Below are 26,310 nucleotides of genomic sequence, written 5' to 3'. Positions count from 1 at the left end.
ATACCAGGTACTTCTTAATTGCTCCTCATACTTCATATATTTTTATTCACATAACAACCCGATGTAAATATTGTTATCCTCATTTTATAGATGAGTAAATTGACACTTAGAGCAATACAATGACATGTCTCATATCCCATAGCTAATAAGTAATAGAGTCAGGATCCCATTCCAAGCAGTCTGGTCTAGGGCTCAAGTTCTCAACCACCGCATGAGAGGGCAAATAATGTTCAATGGAAACAATGGGGAATGAGGAAAGGTTTTGAATTATAAAAGGGCCGCAATTAGACTCTGTTTTAGAATGATACCGTGATGTACTATGACGATGGCTTAGAGTAAAAAGCAAATGGAACAAGACAGGTTGGAAAAAAGGTTGAAAGGTAGGATTGGGTCATGTAATGAAAATCTTTGTCAATGGTAAGGAGTTGGAATGAACGCTTAGTTTTTCTAAAGCTCAGGTAGGATCATATAATCTCTGGAGCATCATAGGGACAAAGAAGAAACCAGAGGCAGGCCATTTAGGAAGTCATTGCAATAGACAGAATAGGAAATGATGAAGATGTGTATCAGATTATAAGAAAGATAGAGGGTGAAATGAAAAATACAGATTCTTGGGCCACTGAGAGTGACAATCAGCAAGAATGGTGACAAGTCAGTCATGGTGGCTGGAGAAAAGCAGCTGAGAGTCAACTTGAGATTTCTAGCCCCAAGAACCATATACATGTGATTCAGTAAGTGAACTTAGAACTAATTGGTTTCTAAATTTAAAAAAAAAATCACTCCAGAAAAATATGTCAATATATTCCCACAGCAACTAAACTGAGATGCTACTTCTGAATATAAAAGACAAAATTAAATTACATATGAAACACTGTTCCATTACTGGGGGGGAAAAGTGAAAATGCTACCCTTGGAGCAAATTATTCATTGAAAGGAAAGACTATACAGAACATGTACATCTCAGATTTACTCCCAAGTGGCTAGATCACCTGATGAGAAGGGCTACTGGATTTGTTACAAACTACCTGTGATATATTAATGGAATATATCAAATCTAAGAAGACCTAATCTATCAAAACCAAATGGTTGAATGGGTTAAATTATTTCTGGATACATCTCAAGACCTCCACAGCCTTATGTATCATTATTTATGTTGGAAATATAGGTGCTAATTGTGCTATTCTGAATTCTACAGATATCTCTTCAAGGTTCCTGTCCTTTAGTTACTCAACCGAATGCTAATCTAGGTACTGCTATGACTGAACTTTGCTAATGGAATTGAAGTTACTAAGCAGCTGACCTTAAAATAGGGAGATCGTCCTAGGTTATCTAGGTGGACCCGAAGTAATCATAGGGCCCTTAAAAACAGCAAGAGGAGGAGGAAGTCAGATCTGCAATGCTGCAAGGCTACAGAATGGGAAGTCAGATTCTAAATGTGAGAAAGATGGGACATGTTAAGAAGGCTCTGAGACATAAACATCCACATGCAAGGACCACAGAGAGGATTCTTGGAGGAAAGGCTGGCTCTTAGATAACAGCAAACAAAGAAAGAGGAGTCTCATTCCTACAGCCATAAGGAATCAGATTCTGCCTACCAAAGTGAGCTTGGAGGTGAAATCTTTCCAAAGCCTTCCAATAGGAGCTTAGCCAGCAACACCTTGATTTCAGTCTTGTGAACCTTGAGTAGAGAAAGAGACCAAGCCAAGCCAGATTTCTGAGCTACAGAACTGGGAGATAATATATTTGTACTGGTTTAAGCTGCTAAATTTGTTATGTTGGCAATAGAGAAGTAAAACAATAATTAAACGCAGAAATATATTTGTTTGCATAGTCAACTCAGGAAATCGGAGCACCTGGTGGCTCAGCTGGTTAAGCACCCAACTCTTGACTTTAACTCAGGTCATGATCCCAGGGCTCATGGGTTTGAGCCCTGCATCAGGCTCTGCACTGACAGTGTGGAGCCTGGTTGGGGTTCTCTCCCTCTGTCTGTGCCTCTCCTAACCTCTGCTCTCTCTCACTCTCAAAATAAATAAATAAACATTTTAAAAAATTCAACTCAGGAAATGACTTGCACAGGTTATGAGAAAATAGCTACAGAAACTTCAGAAGACTAAATACAGGCAGAGGTTGGCAATTAATGGTGTGTGGGCAAAATTCACCACACTACCCGTTTTGTATGGACTAGGAGCTAGGAATAGTTTTTACCTTTTTAATGGTTCCAAAAATTCAAAAGAAAAATACTTCATGATGCATGAAATTAAACGAATCATATTCAAAATTCAGTGTCCAGAAGTAAAGTTTTATGGGAATATAGCCATGCTCATTTGTTTATAAATGGTCTCTGGCTCTTTTTCTACTGTAAGTGCAGAGTTGAGTGGTTTTAGCAGAGACCACATGGCCTTCAAAGTCCAAAATATTTACTCTCTGGAATTGTTGTTTTTTTTTTTTTAATTTGACAACCTCTTCAATAGGACAGGGTTTACCCAAAAAGAAAGAATAAGAGAAGTAATAGAGGTCAGCAATTGAAAACCACCCAATAGCAGCATACCAAAATCTCCCTTCTGTGCTTTTTTTTTTCTAATGGTCCTAGGATATGGGGTGGAGTGGATAGCGTGCCAACAGCAGTTTTACATGTGACAGGTAAAACGGGACACAAGCAGTCTACAGACTCCAGGAAATGGTCTTCCATATCACCTTTACCACACAGGCTTAGAGCTGCCAACACCCAATACAAATAAGATCTTCCCAGAATTATTAGTCACTACCTCTTGCTCTCCTTGTAAAAATAGTAACTATAATCCCTGTATTTGCTCAACTCAGATATGCACTTGAGTCATGTGTCATTTCAGAGGTCTGCTACATCAGGGCCATCTCCTGGGATTAGGCTTCTGCCACCTTCTCAGGTCCTAGAGCTACATGGGAGTCTTGCTGGAAGAAAGGGAAACTAACACCTAGTGAGTGTATACCATGTATCAAGTAATGTGCTAGGCACTTTACATATACCTCTATTCCTCACTATAAGCCATAAAGTAGCTAATATTATTCTCTGTTTCAGATGAGGAAACCAAAGCTCCGAAAGGTTAAATAACATGCCAAAGTTATAAAGGTATTATGGCAGAAACAAGATTTATACTAAAAGCTCACACCCTTTGCATTTGGCTAAATTTTCAAAGGAAGAACTCATAGTTGTCAGCTATACAAGGCTTTAAGTAAAGATGCAAACTTACAGAAGCCAAGGAACAATGGGCAGCATTTCATAGGATGGGCCATGACTGTACACGTGTATGCATGTACACATCCACACATGTGCATTGGGGGTAGATGAGTGGAATGAAGGAGGGGTGAAAGAGGAAAGAAAAGAAACATGACACTCACTCTGAAATTTATTTCCCTATCAGTCACATCAATCTACTACTTGAAAAATACAAGGGTTGGAATATATTTGGTGTTCCCTCTAAGTCATGCTTTAAAAAATGAGTTTGACTGAAACTAAGTGAGTTACACTCATTATTTGCCATTAATAATTGCTTAGTCAGAATTTTCTAGGCCCTAATTTTCTTTAACATCAAACTCCTGAGACTTCAAACTTTCACTTGGAAGCTTATTTAAATGTAAAGTCAAGTTAAGTTCTCCTTAGATTTATAGAGGGAAAATAGGTAATCTTACCCCCCAAAAAAAGAAATATGACCAAAATATTCATTTTCCTTGTTATCTTCTATTAACTACTGAAGACATCTGAGATAAGGTATGTTTATTAGATATACTGAGTTAAGAGTTTCCTTATTATTCATAAGAAAACTAATTAGATTTACAAATGTATTCACTGCACACCAAATATTTATTGCATTTTTACTTAGCCTTCTGCTAAGGCTAGGAGTAAAGATGCAAAGGACCCTGACCTTAGAGAGAGGATGGGCTATATTTATTTTTTTCTGAACACAAAAATAAAAAAAAAATCCCTGACACATTATGGTAAAACTACAGAATCCTCCAGAAATAAAGAACATCTTGCAGATAGGTAGAGAGGGAAAATTCCCCCAAATTACATACAAAGGACAACAATTAGAATGACAGTTGACTTTCAATAGTAATAAGGAAATCAAGACTCCAGTCAATGATATCCTCAAGGTTCTGAGAGAAAATCACCTTAAAATTGTATACACACAAATCCTCTGCTCAGGAATGAGGTGAAATAAAAAAAAAAATTTCAGCAAAATAAAAACTGAAATAATTTATTAACAAGAGAGTCTCATTAAAGGAACTTCTAAAGGTTGTATTTCAGAAGAGGTAAAATAGATCTGAGATCTGAAAAGAAACAGTGATAAATGTAATTAGTAAAACACGTGGATAAATCTAAGAAAACACTGATGTATAAACAATTATAATATCTAAAATGAATTTTAAACATATATGTCTAAATAATCAAAAAAGCAAGCAAACAAAAAGATATGTCTAAAACAGAACAAAAAGTATATATAAGCCAGGGAGAAGATATATGAAGTTTAAGAATATCAAGTTCCTTTTATTAATCAGAAGAAAACTAAAACTATTGATTAATAAAATCAAATGTTGAATTTTGTGATTTTTAGGATAACCAGTGAAAATAAAAATTCATATATAATATCTGCACTAGTAGAAAAAATAAAATGGAATGAGAAAAACATACTTTAATCAATCTATAGAAAGTATAAATAAAAGCAAATAAAATCTATAGGTAATACATGAAGGCCAATATTACAGTGATCACAATAATACAAACAAATGTACATATTATGGCAATTTCTATGAATGTAAGTAGCCTAAACCATAGTTTAAGAAAAATCTTGTCAGATTAAACTTTAAAAATTATATACAATAAATACATATAGCGTGTATAGTATAATCCTATACAGATGAGTCTCACCATAAGCATATGGATACAGAAAGGTTGAAAGTCAAATGATAGAATAATGTATACTATGTAAATACTAATCAACAAAAAACTTGATGTAGTTGTATTAATAGCAGACAAAATAAACTTTAAAGCATTTCTAGAAGTGAAGAGGGTCACAAAGGAAAACTTCAAATTGATAACGACTGACATTCTGTACTGAGCAATGGACATAAACAGTGATATCACAGAAAAGGAACCAAAAAAGGCCAATAAACCTACAAAAAGATTCTCAACCTCATTAGTAACCAGAAAAATTCAAATTAAAATCATAGTAAAATATGTAGTTATATCTCCAAGTTTGGCCAAAATTAAAAATTTTCATTATTCCAAGTGTTGGTAAGATTGTGAACTACAAAAAACCTTCTGTATAATGCAGGTAGTGTTTAAACTGCTTGAACCACCATGAGAGACAATTTAACATCATCTCATAAAGCTGACAATGCTCGTACCATTTGCCCTTCAAGTTCATTCCTAGGTGCACTCCCTAGAGAAGTCTTCTCAAACATTTTTGGCATAGGTCACAGTAAAGAAAATATTCTGTTTGTTTTTGAGTGAGTGAGTGAGTGAGTGAGAAGGAGAGAGAAAGAGAGAATGAATGAATATAAAACTTAAGCAGGCTCCCTGCTCAGCGTGGAGCCCGATACGGGACTGGATCCCATGAGCTGAAATCAAGAGTCTGAGGCGTAACTGACTGAGCCACCGAGGTGTCCCCAAAATGGTTTATATCACAATCCAGAAAATACACATATACACATTTACACACATATAAACATACACACATTTATTATTATATTTTCACACACACATATAACTACAAGCACTGGCATTTTCTATTCTATTTTGTTTTTAGTGCTGGTTGATCACAACCCACGAATGGGTCATGACCCAGTTTTAAAACTCCCCCTTAGGGAAACTCCTCTGCATGTTTGTCAGGCCATATGTACACAACTATCATAGCAAGAAGAACAAACAAAACCCAAACCCAGCAAAAGGAAGGAAATAATAAAGATTAGAACAGAAATTAATTATATAGAAACTAAAAAACAATAGAACACATCAAAAAACCAAGAGCTAGTTCTTTGAAAAGATCAACAAAATTGACAAACGTCTAGCAAGATTCACTACAAAAGAGAGAGAGGATCCAAATAAAAAAATTACTAACAAAAGAGGAAAAACAACATGTAACATCACAGAAATACAAACAACTATAAACAGAATATTATGAAAACTTATATGCCAACAAATTGAATAACTTGAAAGAAATGGATAAAGTCCTAGAAACATATAACCAACCAAAACTAAAGCAGGAAGATATAGAATTTATTTATTTATTTATCACCAGCAATAGAATACAATCAATAATCAAAATAACTCCCAAAAAACAAAAGCCCAGGATCAGACAGCATCACAGCTGAATTCTACCAGAAGTTTAAATAAGAGTTAATACCAATTCTTCTCAAACTATTTAAAAAAACACACAAAAGGAAAACTTCCAAAATCATTCTATGAGGCCAGTATCACTCTGACATCAAAACCAGAAAAAGACACCACAAAAAAACAGAACTGTACGCCAATATCTCTCATGAACTTTATGCTTATGCAAAAATCTTCCACAAAATATTAGCAAATTGAATCCAACAATATGTTTAAAAAAACCACACACCATGATCAAGTGGGATTTATCCCCAGGATTCAAGGGTGGTTCAGATTTCACAAAGCAATCTGTGTGGTACATCACATCAATACGGCAAAGCAAAAAAACAGTAAGATCACTTCAGTCCATGCAGAGAAACCATTTGACAAAGTACAAAGTATCCATTCATGATAAAAAAAAAAAACCCTCTGCAAAGTAGGTCTAAAGGAAACATATCTCAACATAATAAAGGCCATATGTGCAAAACCCACAGCCAACATCATACTCAATGAGGGGAAACTGAGAGCTTTCCCCCTAAGGTCAGGAACAAGACACAGATGTCCACTCTCACCACTGTTATTCAAGAGTGCTACAAGTCCTAGCCACAGCAAGTAGATGACATAAAGAAATAAAAGATATCCAAATTGGTAAGGAAGAAGTAAAACTTTCCCTATTTGATGATGACATGATACTATATACAGAAAACTCTAAAGACTCCACCAAAAAAAGAAAAAAACATTTCTAGAATTGATAAATGAATTCAGTAAAGTTGCAGGATACAAAATCAATGTACAAAAGTCTGTTGCATTGTTATACGCTAATAATGAAGCTGTGGAAAGTGAAATTAACAAAACAATCCCATTTACAATTGCACCCCGAACAATAAAATACCTAGGAATAAACTTAACCAAAAATATGAAAAACCTGTACTCTGAAAACTATAAAACACTCATCAAAGAAATTCAACATGATGCAAAAAAATGGAAAGGCAATCCATGCTCATGGATTGGAAGAACAAATATTGTTAAAATGTCCCTAAGCAATCTATGGACTAATGGCATTTTTCACAGAACTAGAACAAATAATCCTAAAATGTGTATGGAACCACCAAAGACCCTGAATAGCCAAAGCAATCTTGAGAAACAAAAAAAAATTCAAGGTATCACAGTTCCAGATTTCAAATTATATTACACAGTGGTAGTAATTAAAACAAGTATAGTACTGCCGTAAAAAGAGACACATAGATTAATGAAGTAGAACAGAAAACCCAGAATTAAACCAACAATTATACAGTCAAATTAATCTTCAACAAAGGAGGAATGAAAATACAATGGGAAAAAGAGTCTCTTCAACAAATGGTGCTCGGAAACCCAGATAGTCACTTGCAAAAGAATGAAACTGGACCATTTTCTTCACTATGCATAAAAACAAACTCAAAATGGATAAAAACCCAAATGTGCAAAAAGGAAGAAAGCTACTATAAACTTCACTATACCTGTCTTTTAGTGAAAAACATTGAAAATTGAACAAAAGTTATCAATTTTAATAAACTCAATTTGCAATTTTTTAATTAAAAAAAAAAGACCTAAATGTGAGACCTGAAACCAGAAAAATCTCTGAAGAGACCACAGGCAGTAGTGTCTATGACATTGGCCAGAGCAACATTTTTTTGGATATGCCTCCTGAGGCAAGGGAAATAAAACCAAAAATAAACCACAGTGAAAGACACAATGAACAAGACTCAAGGGCAATCTAATGAATGTGAGAAGATATTTGCAAATGACCTTGATAAAGGGTTACTTTCCAAAGTATATAATGAACTGATACAACTCAACACCTCCCCCCAAAACCCAAATAATTAAATTTAAAACATGGGCAGAAGACATCAACAGACATTTCTTTAAAGAAGATACACAAATGGCCAACAAACAGATGAAAAGATGCTCAGTATCACTCATCATTAGGAAATGCAAGTCAAAACTACAATGAGATATCACCTCACACCTGTCAGAATTGCTAATATCAAAACACAAGAAACAACAAGTCTTGGTGAGGATGTGGAGGAAAAGGAGCCCTCTTGCACTGTTGGTGGAAAATCAAATTGGTGCAGCCACTATAAAAAAACAGCATAGAGGTTTCACAAAAAATTAGCAACAGAACTACCCTATGATCCAGGAATCACACTACTGGGCATTTACCCAAAAAACACAACACTAATTCAAAGGCATACATGCACCCCTCTGTTTATTGCAGCATTATTTACAATAGTCCAACTATGGAAGCAACCCAAGTATCCACCGACAGATGAATGTATAAAGAAGATGTGGTATGTGTGCACACACAGACACACAAACACACACACACACACACACACACACGCAGGAATATTTAGCCATAAAAACAATGAAATCTTTCCATTTGTAACAACATAAATAGAGCTAGAAAGTATGATGCTAAGCGAAAAAAGTCAGGCAGGGAAAGACAAATGCCCCATGATCTCACTCATATGTAAAATTTAGGAAACAACAAATGAGCAAAGAAAAAAGAGGAGGGAGGGAGGGAGGGAGGGAGAGAGAGAGAGTCCAAGAAAAAAAATGTTAACTATAAAGAACTGATGATTACCCAGAGGGAGGTGGCGGGGGGTAAAGGGGGTTATAGAGGATGGGGATTAAAGAGTACCTTTGTCATGATAAAAATAAAATGAAATAAAATGGAAAAAAGAATGTCACAGGAATATTTTGTCTACCATTATAAACAGAAACAGTATAAACGCCCGTCAACAAGAACAAGAAAATAGATACATTATAGGATGATTCAAAGTGAAGATGAATGTAATGGTGCTCACATAAATGTGGATAGATTTCACACACAAAAAAAATGTTGAGCTAAAAATGTCACAAAGAATACATAAGGTATGATTTCCATTTCTATAGCACTCAAAAATGAAAAATTATAAGATGTATTACTTAGGGACATATCCAAGTGCAGCAAAACCAGAAAGTAAAGCAAGGGATTTGTATTTGAAAAATACAAAACAAGAATATTCTTATTCTTTTTTAAAGAGTTTTTAAAAATATTTATTTTTGAGGGGCACCTGGGTGGCTCAGTCAGTTAAGCATCTGGCTTAGGCTCAGGTCATGATCTCGTGGTTCGTGGGTTCAAGCCCTGCGCCGGGCTCTGTGCTGACAGCTCAGAGCCTGGAGCCTGCTTCAGATTCTGTGTCTCCCTCTCTCTCTGACCCTCCCCTGCTCATGCTGTCTCTCTCTGTCTCTCAAAAATAAATAAAAAACATAAAAAAATAAATATTTATTTTTGAGAGAAAGACCACACATGTGAGTGGAGGAGGGGCAGGGAGAGGACCAAAAAGCACAGAGCCTGATGCAGGCCGTCATGAACTGTGAGACCATGACCTGAGCCAAAGTCGGATACTTAACTGACTGAGCCATCCAAGGATCCCAAGAATGTTTTCATTCTTAAACTGGGTGATGCATAATACATGAATACTCCTTTTATTACTGTTTGAATTGGACATATACATTACAGAGTATCTTGATGTATATGATATTTTCACAGTTAAAAAATCCTCCTAGTCTGTGTAGGTATTAAGATACTACTTATTCCACAGTCAACAAAGCTAGATTATGGAAATTTGCTAAAGTAGGGGTGATTTTGAAATTACTATGTGGCAATTCTCAATGGCCATCAAACCAAAGATCACCAGGAACCCACGTTATGGTTGAACAAGCTATTTTTCATTGCAATGAAGGAAAACACATGCCATGGAGAATCAATGGGCATCTCAGTAAAAGGGCATTTGAAAGGATTTAATATAGGATTTGGGCTTACATTAGGTTATTTTGGAGAGAGTTCTAGGGAGCAGAGATTTGGTTTAGATTTGGTTTAGATTAGGTGATGTCAAGAAGTGGGGACAATGCTATGACTGGTGTATTAATAAGTTTTATGTAGAAGGAGGACAAACAACCACAAGGTTAAAGGTGCAACTGTTAAGGAAGCTGCAGGTCATTCACATGAGTCCAGAAAAGGGAATGTTTTGGGGCACCTGGGTGGCTCAGTCAGTTGGGTGTCCGACTTCAGCTCAGGTCATGATCTTACGGTTCGTGGGTTTGAGCCCCAGGTCAGGCTCTGTGCTGACAGCTAGCTCAGAGCCTGGAGCCTGTCTTCAGAACCTGTGACTCCTCCTCTCTCTGACCCTCCCCTGCTCAGGCTGTCTCTGTCTCTCTCTCTCTCTCTCTCTCTCTCTCTCTCTCTCTCAAAAATAAATAAAAACATTAAAAAAATTTTAAAGAAAAGGGAATGTTTCATACTTTCTGGCTTAAAGAGTCACCTTGTTTTTTCTATCCTTAGACAAGACTATGAGACTATGAATTGTTCTTACTTTGTCTCACTTTATCATGGTTGCAGAGTAATCTTGCGGGATGCTGATACTCTGAGATTATGTCCAACAGATGAATACCATAGCCTACCTGTGAGGGTCAGCTCATCTCCTAACAGAATCGAAGCCTGCTTGTAAACATCAGACCAGTTTCCAGAAGTCAGGGGCTTGAATTTCTCTCTCTTATAACAAAGGTCTACACAGTCCCTCCTGCACTCTCTCTGTGTATGTTCCAACCATTGGCACTATCTCCTCTCATGTTTACTAACAGAGACTCCTATTTTATCTGTATCACTTATACTTTCTCTATTTCAATAATCATTACCAATGCATCAAAAACCAAAACATCAGTTTCCTCCTCCTTTGAAAGACAGACTCTCACAAGGATACACAACAGCATGAAATGTAACAACACGGCATGAATATAAGATCAGGTTAGCAACACCATAGAAGTTAACTCGGTTTTTTAGTTCCCTTTCTTTTTCTTCTGAGCTCAAGAGGGGTGATTAAGAAAAAATGATCATTATCACAGTCTCTGTGTTGGATGGCAAATGCATCAGCTAACCTAATCGTGGAATTTTGTAGGTCTCATTAAGATAGCAAAATGAACTAACTGGCTGTCTCTGGGTCCCTTTCATTGTTTCTCTAGTTCAATTTAAGACTAGACCTATAGCAACCAACCTGTTAAAATGAGGAGGCGTTGTAGAAAATGTCAAGGCCTGCTCAGCCCAATGTAACAGGAAGCCCCTGTCCCTCAGTCCTTGCTATAAATTGTTCCAGTAGTCCGGCAATAAAATCTCTTTACTTTGATCTAATCCAAGGTAAATGACAATAAAGGTTGTGCTTCCAACTGATTAAAGAATGAGTCACTTTTCTGACTCATCTCATCTCTTAGAGGTCAGGGTGAGAATTTCAATTTTATGGTCTATTAAACATGGAGACAGCCCAGTGGCACTGCAGCAAGCTCTCACAACAAACAAAGGGTGCTCATTGCCAATAAAATATCATTTATGCTTCCTTTTTGAAAACCACTCTGTAAACAGCAAACAAGATACTCCTAATACTGACAGATAGTTTAAGTCTCTGCAATCCCACAGGCTGGTAGCAAAAGTAGTGGAGAAGTAATGGTCTCTGTTTTCAACTTTAAAGATCAGAAAGGATTGTAATAAGTCAAATTAGATACTCATCATGTAAATTTCCAACTGACACAGAAGGATACATTTTTAAGTTGTTGCCACAGAAGCATAAGAATTAACTGAAAGGTCTGTTTCTTTCTGTGGACATTTGAATGCATAAAAACAGAATTTATACTACTGAGAGGAATATACTGTAATAAACTCATCTCCCTCCTTAGAGTGAAACCATTGAAGGTAACCCATGTTTTATTCACCTTTGTATTCTTATCTCCTAGCGCACCAACAGGTTATCAAGAAATACTGTAGATAGGATGGATGGATACACTGATGGGATCAATGGGCTAGGTGGATGGTTGTGTTATTGCATCATCAATAAAAGAAGTACAGGGGCGCCTGGGTGGCTCAGTCGGTAAAGCCTCCGACTTCGGCCGAGGTCAGATCTCACGTTCGTGGGTTCGAGCCCCGCGTCAGGCTCTGTGCAGACAGCTAGCTCAGAGCCTGGAGCCTGCTTCTGGTTCTGTGTCTCCTTCTCTCTCTGCCCCTCCCCCTCTCATGCTCTGTCTGTGTTTCAAAAAATAAATAAAACATTTAAAAAAAAAAGAAGTACAAATGATTCAGAAGTTCTGTATTGATGCATTAACATCTACTAAGGAAGACAAAGAACTTTCAATTTGTTGTTATTCATTCTTACATCGTTCTGACAACTAGTTGTATTATATCTTTGACAGGTGAAAATTTACTCTGTTCAAAGGTCAAATGTACTTGGCATGGCTCATGCTTTTTAATGTATTTTTTAAACTTTTGCTGCTGACAGAAGAAAACCACATTTGTTTCATAACTTGCTTTAGGCTGAAATGCTTTAAGTGGAAAACTACCATCTACTCACTCACTCACTGACTTACTTATTCATTGAGTACCTACTATAGGCATTGTTTTAAGCACTGGAACTACATCAGTAAGCCTTATAGATAAAAACCCCTGATCTCATGGTTATGAAGCTTATATTATAATGGAGGAAGAAAGATAAATAGGACTAAGAAGTATTAAGGGAACAAAACACAGGAACAGGTTGTATTCGTCTGGGTAGAGTAGCTTCCATAACAAACAACTTCCAAATTCCATTGACTAAACACATTAAAAGTTTATTTGTTATTAATATAATCTAATGTTGATCTGACAAGATTTAGGGGAAACTTCATGTGAATCAGACATGCAATTACCATCTATAGTGATGAGCAGACCAAATGATAGCAAAACTTTTACTTAGCCATGTATGAACACACAAAACCCTAAAATATTATATTGAGAAGTATGCTTCAGTGATTACAAGTGGCATTTAGAAGTTAATAACAAAATTCCCCTTCCCATATAGAAGCTAAGGCAATTCTTGATTGAATAAAGGGCTCATGAGTCACAGTCTCTAGTTAGTACTCTATGAGCAAATGAGGGTCCAAGGTTAGGGAACAGCGTGAACAGTACTGGAATAAGAAATAGAAATGATTTAATACTAGGAACCAAAATAGTATTGTATAAGAATTAGGAAAATAGTTATTGGGAAATGCCTTTTAAGTCCTCAGACTCTGCATTTGGGAGGTCAGTCATTTGGTAAAATTCCATTTTCTTCTTCATTGCCCTGAAATGGTAAACCCCAGCCACCCAGAGTTTGGTGGGAAAAGAGCTAAGTGGAGAAACAAACACAAAAACATTTATACTCATCCCAACTCTACTAACATACATTCTCACCTTTTAGTGTTCTAATTTCCACAACTATAGAATCTAAAATCAATTGCCTCTTTTATCTAATAGGTATATTTTGAGACTCTGAAGCACTATTCCCTAGAAGTTAATATGATCCAACTATAGATCAGCTCTCATAGGAAAAGAGGTTCCAAGTTTGCAATCAGCTCAATCTCTGATTTGATAAAGATAATCTTGAGTATTTAGTGGTCTTATCTTATTTCTCTCCTGGCAGTAAAATATACATTCTCAATAGATACATATTATTACACAGAGTCTCGCTAACTTACAATTTTTAAAATACTTTTTCATCAATCAAAAGTTATCAGGTTTATGGGAAAACAATATATGCCCCAAACCAAGAGAAACAAAGAAATAAAATATGAGTCCCAAAAGGGACTCAGATAATATAAGTGTCATTCATAGACTTTTAAATAATTATAAATAATTTATGCAAGAAATTCCAAGAAAGTTAGAACTGTAACAAAAGCAAAATGAAAAATCTAAAATTGAAAAACACAACTAAAGTTATGAATAAGTGTGCTTAACAGCAAATTAGACACAGCAAAAGATAAGATTAGTGAATTGAGGGGCGCCTGGGTGGCTCAGTCAGTTAAGCATCTGGCTTCGGCTCAGGTCATAATCTCACAGTTCATGGGTTTTAGCCCCGCATCAGGCTCTGTGCTGACAGCTAGCTCACAGCCTGGAGGCTGCTTCTGATTCTGTATCCCCCCCCTCTCTCTGACCCTCCCCTGCTCGCACTCTCTGTCTCTCAAAAAAAAAAAAAGGTTAGTGAATTGAAAGACAGATCAGAAAACATATACAAAAGGAACTCAGAGATATAAAGGGATAAAAAAATATGGAAAGGAGTAGAAGAGACATATGAAAACTATTGAATATATAAAAATATTTAAGCTACATATTTGGAGTATTTGGAGAAGAGGAGAAGGGAAAAAAGGCAATATGTGAAGAGATATTATCTGAGAAACATTCAAACATGATGAAAGATATTAATAGATGCAAATTTAAGACACTCTTGATATCCCAACATAGACAAACATAAAGAAAATCAGACATAGGCTAGATGTGTTATAGAAACCGTGTAAATACAACAGAAAAAGGGACAATATTAGAAGTAGACAATGAAAAATTTTACTGTAGTTGATTCTTGGACAACACAACTTTGAGGGGTTTTTTTTTCACGTTTCTATTTCAACTATAGTTAACATTTAAATTATAGTGCAATATTGGTTTCAGGCATAGAATTCAGTGATTCATCATTTACATACAACACTCAATGCTCAAGATAACAAGTGCCCTCCTAATACCCATCGCCCTTCTAGTCCATGCCCTACCCTCCTCTCTCCATCAACGCACAGCTGTTCTCTATCTTTAAAAGTCTTTCATGGCTGGGGCAGCTGGATGGCTCAGTCAGTTAAGTGTCCAACTCTTGATTTAGGCTTAGGACACAGTCTCCCAGCTCCTGAGATCAAGCCCCATGTTGGGCTCTGCACTGGCAGCTAGGAGCCTGCTTGGAATATATTCATTCATTCATTTATTCATTCTCTCTCTCTCTCTCGCTCTCTTCTCCCCCCTCTCTTTCTGCCCCTATCTCCCTTGTGCTCTCTCTTAAATAAAAAATTTAAGAAAAGAGTCTCTCATTGTTTATTTCACTCTTTCCCCCCCCCCATATGTTCATCTGTTTTGATGGTCGACATAACTTTGAATTGTGTGGCTTCGCTTATATGTGGATTTTTTTCAGTATACTGTTAAAATTTTTGGAGATTTGTTACAATTTGAAAAACTCAGAGGAAATGCACAGTCTAGAAATATTAAAAAATTGAGGAAAAGCTATGTCATGAATTACATAAAATGTATGCGGACACTAGTCTATGTTATCATTTGCTCATAAAATATATACAAATATATCATAAAAAGTTAAGCTTTATGAACATTTATGTGCACAAAGACTTAGAGACCATACATGGTACCATTTGCAGTTGAGAAAAATGTATACAAAAGTAAAGATGCCATACTAAGTCATGCTTGCAGACAGTTATCTGTAGTATGAACGGTACTACTGTAGTAAGCCACGTCCTGTTGCTCCCACGGCGAGCTCACGTGCTGCAGGTATCTACATAAGATACCATGTGACCCTAATCATGTCCCCATGAATAGTTCATCTCTACAGGAAACCACGTGTCACAGCAAAAAGTGATCCCTCATGGTTCTCATATTTTTTGTGCTTAGTGCAACGCCTCAAACCTCAAATGACACCATTGGTCGCATACAAAGAGCCACAAGTCATGCTGGAAGTGCTCCCAAGAAGTAGAGAAAAGTCACAATATTCTAAAAACAAGACGAATTGCTTGCTATGTACCACAGATTGAGGTCTGCAGCTGTGCTTGCCCGCTGATTGAAGATATATGAATCGACTGTAAGGACCATTACGAAAAAGAGAAAAAGAAACTCATGAAGCCATTGCTGCAGTTACACCAGCTGGTGAGGAAACCTTGCACTTTTTGCAAAACAGCTCTCTATCTTGTATTAAAAATGCGGCTTTTATGTAGGTGCAGTCTTGACATAAGGAAAGGCATAACCTATAGACTCTAATATGATTTGGGGAAAAATGAAATCATTAATATGACAACTTAAAGCAAAAGAAAGGTGAAGACTGTAAAGCTGGAGAATTCAATGCCAGCAAAGATGGTTTGGTAATTTTAGGAAGAGGTGTACCTTAAAAAAAAAAAGTCAAGAGAACAGGAGAAGCAGCTTTAGCCAACTAAGAGGCAGAAAATGAGTTCCTAGACAGCACTTACAAACTCACTGAGGAGAAAGGATGTTTGCTTGAATAGGTTTTTAATGCAGATGAAAGTACCCCTATTCTGGAGGGGGAATACCACAAAGGACATTTGTTAGTAAGGAAGAGAAGCGCATGCTACTATTTAAGGCAGGAAGAGATAGGCTAACTGTACTGTTTTGTGCAAATGCATGTGGGTTTATGATCAGGACTGCCCTTATCTATAAAGCTGCCAATCCCCTCTAACCTTGAAGAGAAAAGATAAACATCAGCTGCTAGTGTTTTGGTTGTAGAACAAGAAAGTCTTAACAATGAGGACCCTGCTTCTAAATTGGTTTCATAGATGCTTATCCCTAAAGTCAGGAAGCACCCTGACAGTAAAGTACTGCCTTCTAAAGTTCTTTTGATTTGCACAGTGTCCCCGACCACCCAGAATACCAAGACTTCAACACCAAGGCCACTGAAATGGTCTGCTTGCCTCCAAACCCAACGTCTCTAATACAGCCTCTACAGCAGAGGGGTTTAAGAACTTTTAAGGCTCATTATCCATGGAACTCTCTGGAATGGACTGTCAACGTTATGGAAGAGAACGCTGACAGAGAAAACATGAAAGCATAGGAAGATTACACCATTGCAGATGCCACTGTTGTTATAGGAAAATCCATGAAAGCCATCGGCCCAGAATAATAAATTTCTGGAGAGAACTGTGTACATGTGTTGTGCATGACTTCATAGGATTTATTCAGAGCTAGTCAAGGAAATCATGAAAGAGATTGTGACTATGGCAAAAAAAAAAAGGTGAGAGGTAAAGGGTTTCAAGGTATGACTCTTAGACAAGCTCAAGAGCTAAGAGACATCACATCACAGGAATTAACAGAAGATGATTTGATGGAGACAAGCAAAGAACCAGAACAGATGATGAAGAATAAATAAGACATAGACGTGGTACCAGAAAACAAAACGACATCAGATAATGGAACAGAAAAGTCTCAATTATGCAAGATGGCTTTTGGCTTCTTTAACAACACGGACCCTCCTATGATATGGGCACTGAAACTAAAGCAAACCACAGAAGAAGGGTTGGTACCATATAGAAATATTTTTAGAGAAATGAAAAAGCAAACAGGCCAGAAATGACGATGCATTTCTATAAAGTGACACTGAGGGTGCCTATCTCTCCTGCCTTCTCTTGCACCTCCTCCCCCTCTTCTGTCTCTGCCACCCCTGAGACAGCAAAAGCAGCTCCTCCTCCTCCTCAACCTGCTCAACACGGAGGCCAGGATGAAGACCTTTACGACGACCTACTTCCACTTAACGAGCAGTAAATCATCATCGTGCTGTACAGTTAATAAACTTCTATGTTCATGGAGTTAATAAACTTATCTGTTACATACGTGTGTCTCTGTGTGAAAATCTAATAACTGTACAAGGAATGTTGGAGACATTTTTGGGTCACCGTCATCATTGCCTAAGTATTCATTGTGTAGAACTTTTTGTGCAAGACATGTATGGAAGTGGTTAGCCTATGCTCAGATAGGCCTAAGGTAAGTGATATTTAACATACAACGAACAATGTATTACTTTTCTTACAATCTTCTAACATTGCTTTCAAAGAAGTACATTACCTTACATTAAGCTTCTGTCTCCTAATTGGAGAAACTGCATATCAGCCTATCATCACAGGAAAGTGGTTTTAAAAATGTAACAATGTTTCCAAAACTGTATTATTAACACAATACTGTAGGCCATAAAAAATTTTATAACCACTCATTCATTCGTATATAGGTTAGGCTACTATGAACCAAGAGTACTGATTATGCTAGTCTACCAAAAAGCAATCATATGGCTGCTTCTCCATTATCAATGCATGAGTTGTTATATCTGCAAATAAATGTTAATTTCTTTTTCACATTATCTTATTTTTGAGGTCTAATGTCAACAATATATATAACGTCTACAGTATTTTATATCATAGAAGACAATATTGGTGTAGGTACTGAGAGATGATTCATCTTGTAAACAGATGATGTACGCTTAGCTTATAGTACTGATAAATACAGTACAGTACTATCAATGTATTTTCTCTTCCCTATGATTTTCTAATTCACTTTGTTGTCAAAATATAGTATGTAATACATGTAACATATAAAATATGTGTTAATAAACAGTTTATGTTATTAGTAAGGCTTCTGGTCAACAGAGGCTGTTAGGTTTTCAGGGAGATTTTTGACTATGTGGGTGGTCAGTGTCCCTAACCTCGCATAGTTCAAGGGTCAAGAGAACCTTCAAAAAGCAACAATAGAGTGCCATATGACTTCCTAACAGAAGCATTGGAAACCAGAAGCCAATGGAATAAAGTCTTCAAATAAGTGAAAGTTAGTAACTTCTAGCCTAGAGCTCAATAACCAGCAAAAACATGCTAGAAAATTAGGGATAAAGCAAAGCATTGCTAAAAAAACAAAAAAACAAAAAACAAAAAGAGTATTTATCACCATGAGAACTATACTAACGGAAATACTGAAGGGTACCCCTTAGGCAGAAGGAAAATTATTCCAGAAGGAAACACAAAATGTAGTAATAAAAAATACAGAGCAATGGAAAGAATAACAGTGCAGTAAATCTAAGTAAATACTGACTATAAAATAACAATACTGTCTTATGGGGTTAAGTATGTTAGTCTGAATATCTGTCCCCACCCCCTCGTAATTCCTGTTGAAACATAATTTCAATGTGTTGGTATTTGGGGGTAAAGCCTTTAGCAGGTGACCGTTGCCCTTATAAAAGAGACCCCAGAGACTTTCTTTGCCCCTTTCACAATGTGAGGACACAACGAGAAGACAGCTATCTATGAACCAAGAAGCAGGCCCTTAGTAGATAACGTATCTGCCAGAATCTTGATCTTGGACTTCTCAGCCTCCAAAAGTGTGAGAAATCAATCTGTGTTGTATAGAAGCCACCCAGTCTATGTTATTCTGTTACAGCTGTCTGAATGGACTAACACAAAGTATATATGTGCATCTCTGTAAGTACACATACATATGCATGCATATGTGTACAGATATAGATAGATATGCATGTCTTTTTTTATAGGAATCAGGCCCGTCAAGACAGTGAATTTTAATAGTTAATACAAATCTTATGTTACCAAATCAATATTATTTTTAGGTTAACACTTCTACATTTATTTCAACTTCAATAGAAATATTTATGGAAATAATATAAATTATTCTAATATTTATCTTAATATAAAGCAAATAAGATACAATTTTTGAAATTCTATTTTAAAAAACCCATTACCATAAGACTTTTGCTGATTAATTACATTTCATACCAAAAAAGAGGGGGCAATGAGAGCAGGGAGGTAGTAATAAGAGGGAAGGATTACAAAGGAGAGAACACCAAAAAAAACTTCTGGGGGTGACAGATATTGCTCACTACTTGATTGCAGTGATGGTTTCACAAGTCAAAACTTATCCAATTGTATGTTTTAAATGTGTAGTTTATGTCAATTTATACTTTAATATTGTGGTTTGTAAAAAAAAAAACAAACAAAACAAACAAACAAAAAAAAACCCCTGCTACAGAGAAACTGAGTATGAAGCGGCCCAAAGTATTTTTTTTCTTTTTTTCAGAATTCCCTGGCTGATTTCAGAGTTCAAAAATTCCACAGTAGATGTGCAATTTAACTAGTTTCTGTACTTATGAGTTCCCTTTCAACTACGGTCCAAATTCTTTCCTAGCTACCCATTATTCAGACAAGTTACAATAATGCTGAGCTTTAATGGTTCTATTGAAATACATGTGTATGGATCCACCAGCTCAAGAACCAAACTTGTTGATGCTATCATTAGAATAACCACACGACTATACCTTACACCATCTTATAAAAGGTATAAACTACTAAACACATTCCACATCAATGTGTGAAAGCACAATATGCATTACTTAACTGCTGATAAATGAGAATTAAGGCCAAAAAATTTATCTGAATATAAAGCAGAAAATGCCAGAGCATTTTTAAGAAATCTTTCCTGAAGGCTATACTGTGGACACAGTAAGGTGGATTTTAAGGTAAACCACACTTCTCAGGTCCCTTCTAACTCTGTTAGCAAACCCATTTTCCATCTGATAAAGTTCATTAATCTGTTACCCAAATAGTGTAAACTGAAAGTCCCAAAGACATTCAATATGTGATACTGACAAAGCTCTGTCAAAACATACTTCTTAGTTCTCTTATGGCTGTAACACTGTATTTAACTTTTGGGGACTGGATGGGGTTGTGGCATACTATATACAGCAAATATCTACTTAAAAGAGAACTTGAAGATATATTTAATGCTTTGTTACCACTCTAACTCATCCTCTGGGTTCTGTGGGGGTAAAACTGTGCTTTTGTTTTTCTTAAAATCCCCCATCACCAACAGTCTCGGTGTGAACAAAACATCTGGCTTCTGTTGATATGCATGTATTTTTTTTTTAGTATGATAACATTTTTTCTCTGTTTATTTATTTTTTTAACATATGCAATTATTTTCCATCATTTATTCTAGAGTAGTTACAATGACACTCCAAACAGAAAAGCAAAGTAAAAACTCAAAACCCCAACTTCTATTTCATGTAATTAGACTTATACAGAAATTAGAAGATTATGTAACAAGTAGTTAATCACCTAATTTCACAGCTATCTGCTTTAGCTTATGGGCAAGTGATAAATTGTATCATGTGTCTTGAATGTATCATAGATAAGCTGCTATATAATGATTGCCACTTCAGATATGCATGTATTTTAAATGTACAATAGCACTAGAAGGGGAGTACAGGCAGTTCAAGTTTAACATTCTGGAATCTCCTAGAACTGCCAGAAGTACTAATTCATATTAGATTTTAATAAGGCAAGAATGTATGTTATGGGGCACCTGGGTGGCTCAGTCGGTTGAGCGTCCAACTTCGGCTCAGGTCATGATCTGGCGGTACATGGGTTCGAGCCCTGCATCAGACCCTGTGCTGACAGCTAGCTCAGAGCCTGGAGCCTGTCTTTGGATTCGGTGTCTCCCTCTCTCTCTGACCCTCCCCTGCTCATGCTGTCTCTCTCTCTCTCTCTCTCTCAAAAATAAATAACAACATTAAAAAAAATTTTTTAAGAATGTATGTTGTAATCTCTCAAGTAATCACTAGATGAGTGATAAAAAAATCTATAAATAATAGAGACAAGAAATAGAAAAACTACTTAGACAACCTAAATGAAAGCAAGTAATTAGAAAAAAAGAAACCAATACATGGACAGGTTTTAACACACACATGCACAATTATATGCTACTTACAGAAGAGACACCTTAAATATAAAGAAACACAATGCTTGAAAGTAAAAAGATAAAAGAGGATTTACCAACCATACACACACACACACACACACACACACACACACACACGTCGCTGCAGCCATAACAACAAATAAACTTTAAGGAAAAAAATCATAACTAGACAGGACTGAGTTTTCATAATGTACACCTATAAAATACCACAATCCAAAATATTTAAGCACTCAAGACTATCACTTTAACAAATATAAATAAAATATCAGAACTAAAAGGATACACAGAGGGGTGCCCGGCAGCTCAGTTGGTAGAACATGTGACTCTTGATCTTGGGGTTGTGGGTTTGAGCCCCATATTGGGTATAGAGAATACTTAAAAATAAACTCTTGAAAAAGACCTAAAAAGATAGGTAAAAAATCGATAATCATTCATGGTGAGAGTTTAGTATATACCTCTCTCAATATCAGATAGAATACATAGATTTTTATAAATCAGGAAGGATATGGGAGACTTGGACAACACCATTAACAAACATCATTAATAGGCATATCTAAGACATTCAAATAAACACTGCAGATTTTTTTTTCCAGCAGTATAGGAAATATTTAACAAGCTGACCCTTGGCTGGGCCAAATTTCAAAGACTGAAATCATATAGAGTATTTTCTCTGACCACAATAAAATTTTGCTAGAAATCAATATCAAAGAGAGATAGAGAATATTTTATAAAATTAGAAGAAAGGCAATTATAAAGAACCCATAAAGAAAAAGATGATGGAAATTAGAAAACAGAATGAAGTAAATTTACTAAAAATAACTGATATAAACATGTGTGGGATGCAGCAAAAGCAGTGAAAACAGGAAAATTTATATTCTTAAATGGATATGTTAGAAAAAACAAAGGCTAGAAAATCAAGTAGCTAAACATCTGAATCAAAAGGGTCATTAATGAAAAAAATGGGAAAAAATGTAGAATGAGATATAAAATATGGACCCTAGGTGTACTAAAAGGTTGAGAATATATCCATTCAAAGGTCAGAGAAACTTGAAAAGTTTGAATCATCGCAGTTTGAAATCACTTGAGAAGGAGTTGGGACCCAAATCTCAGTCCAGAGCAAAAGTCTTAGAGAAGATTCCATATGGGGACACAAGGATATAATGTTTATTCACCTAAAAGTCATCTAATACATGTAGGGAAAAATTGAATGATATTGTTCTGAAATAACCTTCTCTTACAGACTGGCCATGCTTTAAAGTGACCTTTCTTAAACACATTAATTATATTCATAATTTTTTAAAGCTTATTTATTTTTGAAAGAAAGAGGCAGAGCATGACTGGGAGAGGGAGACCCAGAATCAGAAGCAGACTCCAGGCTCTGACCCGTCAGCATAGAGCCTGATGCGGGACTCAAACTCACAAACAGTGAGATCATGACATGAGCTCAAGCCATATTCTTAACCGACTGAGCCACCCAGGGGCCCAATTATGTTCACAATTTTTAAATTAAATATCCCTGATGCAAAAAAAAAAAAATCTCTAGAGAAAAACACATTAAATCCAAAGAAAGCAAAAAGAAGGAAACAAAGAAGACAGAAAGCAATAAAATTCAAAACAAATATGCAATATGGCAAAAAAGATACAAGTATTAGAAAACAAGAAATAAAACAGCCATTCTTCACAGATGACATGACTATATATAAATAAAATCTAAAAGGCTCTGCAGACACTGTTATAAATAATAAGTAAATTTAAAAAGATTACTGAATACAAGCTCAGACTACCCAAATAAATTGTATTTCCACATACCAACAATTAGAAATAAAATTTAAAAGAGCTACCACCTGGAGCACCTGTGTGGCTCAGTCAGTCGAGCTTCCGACCTCAGCTCAGGTCATGATGCCTCAGTTGGTGAGTTTAAGCCCCACATCAGGCTCACCGCTGTTAACGCAGGGTCCGCTTCTGATTCTCTGTGCCCCTCTCTCTCTGCTCCTCCCCTGCCCATGCTCTTACTCTCTCTCAAAAATAAACATTTTAAAAAGATACTCTCTATAATAACATAAAAGTCAAATACTTGGAATAAATCTAATAATGTCTAAAAGTTGTACCAGAAGACTATAAAATTTTATTGAGAAAAATTAAAAGCAAATAAATAGAGAGGCACATAGTGTTTATATAAATAGAGACTACATTTGGAAAGATGTCAATACTCCCTGAAAAGCATCTGTTAATATAATACAATCCCTATAAAAACGCCAGGAGGGTTTATTTTGTGGGGGCTATCAAGCTGATTCTAAAATTTATATGGGGGGGCACCTGGGTGGCTCAGTCGGTTGAGCATCCGACTTCGGCTCAGGTCATGATCTCATAGTTCGTGGGTTCGAGTCCTGCATCAGGTTCTGTGCGGACAGCTCAGAGCCTGGAGCCTGTTTCAGATTCTGTGTCTCCCTCTCTCTCTAACCCTCCCCTGCTTACACTGTCTCTGTCTCTCAAAAATAAATAAAAAACAATTTAAAAATTAAAAAAATAATAATAAAATTTATACGGAAATACCAGGGGCCAATAAGAACCAGGCATTTTGAACAAAAAGAACAGGGTTGCAAGTCTATTGGATATAAAATTTTATTCTAAAACTACAATAATCAAAATAATGACTTGTGGCACTGGCACAATGCTAGATTAGTCATAAGTGGTACTTGGTGTGTCAAAGTGACACTGTAGGACAGTGACAAAATGATGGTCATTTTAATGGATTTGTGGGTCATGGGCATATACATATTAAAATATAAAAATAAATCCCTGTATCATAAGCATACACAAAACCAGTTCCAGGTAGATTGTAGGTCTAAAGGTAAAAGTTAAACCTATAACAATACAGAAGATCACATAGCAGAATATTTTCATGATTAGGAAGTTAGAGAAATTCTTCTTTAATGAGATATGGGGAAAAAATCCCACTAATCAAACAGGAAGAGGTAAACAAATTGAGCTACTAAAAATTAGAGATTTCTTTTCATTAAATGGCACCATTAAGAGTGAAAAGGCAAGTCAGAAAAGTACCTATAACAGAAATAACCAACATGATATGTATGCAGAATATAGAGAGCTTCTTCAAATTAGTCAGTAAAAGGCAGATAATAGAAAAATAGGCAAGAGACATGAACTAGCACTTCACAGGAAAGGATGCTCAAATGGTCAATAAATATATGAAAATATTCTCACTAGTAATAAAGAAAATGTAAACTGAGCCACTATACACTCAACAAAGTTATAAAAACAACAAGGTAAAAATGTAAATAACTGCCATTTCTGTGCATTGCTAATGAGAAGGTGATGTGACACAACCACTTTGGGAAAACTATCTGGCATCATGCACTGAAATTAACACATGCATATTCCATGACACAGCCATTTTAGTCTATGTATATATCCAACAGAAATGCATACACATGTGTACCAAGAGACATGAACAAAAATATTTATGGTAACATTATTTGTAAGAGGTGAAAGCTGAAAACATATCAAATATTCATTAATGATAGAATAGTATATTCATTCATGTATATTTAGTTTTTTAATGTCTGTTTATTTTTGAGACAGAGAGAGAGTGCACAAGCGAGCATGCAAGCAAGTAGGGGAAAGACAGAGACAGAGGGGGACAGAGAATCCCAAACAGGCTCTGTGTTGACAGCAGAGAGTCTGATGCAGGGCTCAAACCCAAGAACCATGAGATCATGACCTGAACCAAAGTCAGACGCTTAACCGACTGAGCCACCCAGGTGCCCCTAATTCATGTGTATTTCTAAAATGTAACACTTATAAAATGGTAAAAATGAATAGATGACTAATATAGGCAACAAAATGCATTAGTCTCACAAGTATAATGTTAACAAAAAGAAGTTATAAACAAACAAATACACACATGTCATTAAGTTTACATAAAGTATAAAGGAGTCAAGGCTCATCTATGGTGTTAGCAGGACAGTATTTCTTTGGGGGAGATAAAAAGCAAGCAGTGACTAAGGAGGAATGGCAAAGGCTTCTGGGGTATTACTAATGTTCTTTTTTTTTAATTTTTTTTAACATTTTTATTTTTGAGAGACAGAGAGAGATAGAGCATGAGCAGGGGAGGGGCAGAGAAAGAGGGAGACACAGAATTTGAAAGAGGCTCCAGGCTCTGAGCTGTCAGCACAGAGCCTGACGTGGGGCTCGAACTCACGAATCGTGAGATCATGACCTGAGTTGAAGTTGGATGCTAACTGACTGAGCCGCCCAGGCACCCCAATGTTCTATTTCTTTACCTTAGTGATAACTGCACAGAAATTGTGGTAATTCCCTAAGCTGTACACCACTGCTTCTGAAGTAGGGCCAACTTTTCCTCCTTAGGGGACATTCGGCAACATCTGCAGGAGTTTTTCATCATCACGGTGGAAGGTGGAGGAGGGATGCGAGTGGCATCTAGTGGGCAGAGGCCGGGAATGTTGCTAAACGATGTCATTCCCCAAACCATATCAACCAAGATGTCACTAATGCTGAAACTGAGAAACTCTCCTGTGTATGTGTTACTCGTGCTCTTTTGCGTAAG

At 36.3% G+C, this 26,310-nt stretch overlaps 1 protein-coding gene across 3 annotated transcripts in view; it reads right to left on the bottom strand.

Moving 5' to 3' along the window:
- SYTL5 (synaptotagmin like 5) overlaps positions 1-26,310 on the bottom strand; it is a 103,811-nt gene that overhangs the window by 54,030 nt on the left and 23,471 nt on the right. The gene's annotated exons all lie outside the window — the stretch shown is intronic.

Source organism: Suricata suricatta, chromosome X, assembly GCF_006229205.1.
Source record: "Suricata suricatta isolate VVHF042 chromosome X, meerkat_22Aug2017_6uvM2_HiC, whole genome shotgun sequence".
In the NCBI taxonomy this organism is placed as follows: domain Eukaryota; kingdom Metazoa; phylum Chordata; class Mammalia; order Carnivora; family Herpestidae; genus Suricata; species Suricata suricatta.
Note: the sequence above shows the minus strand (reverse complement) of the source record. Positions and strands in the feature narration are given on the sequence as shown.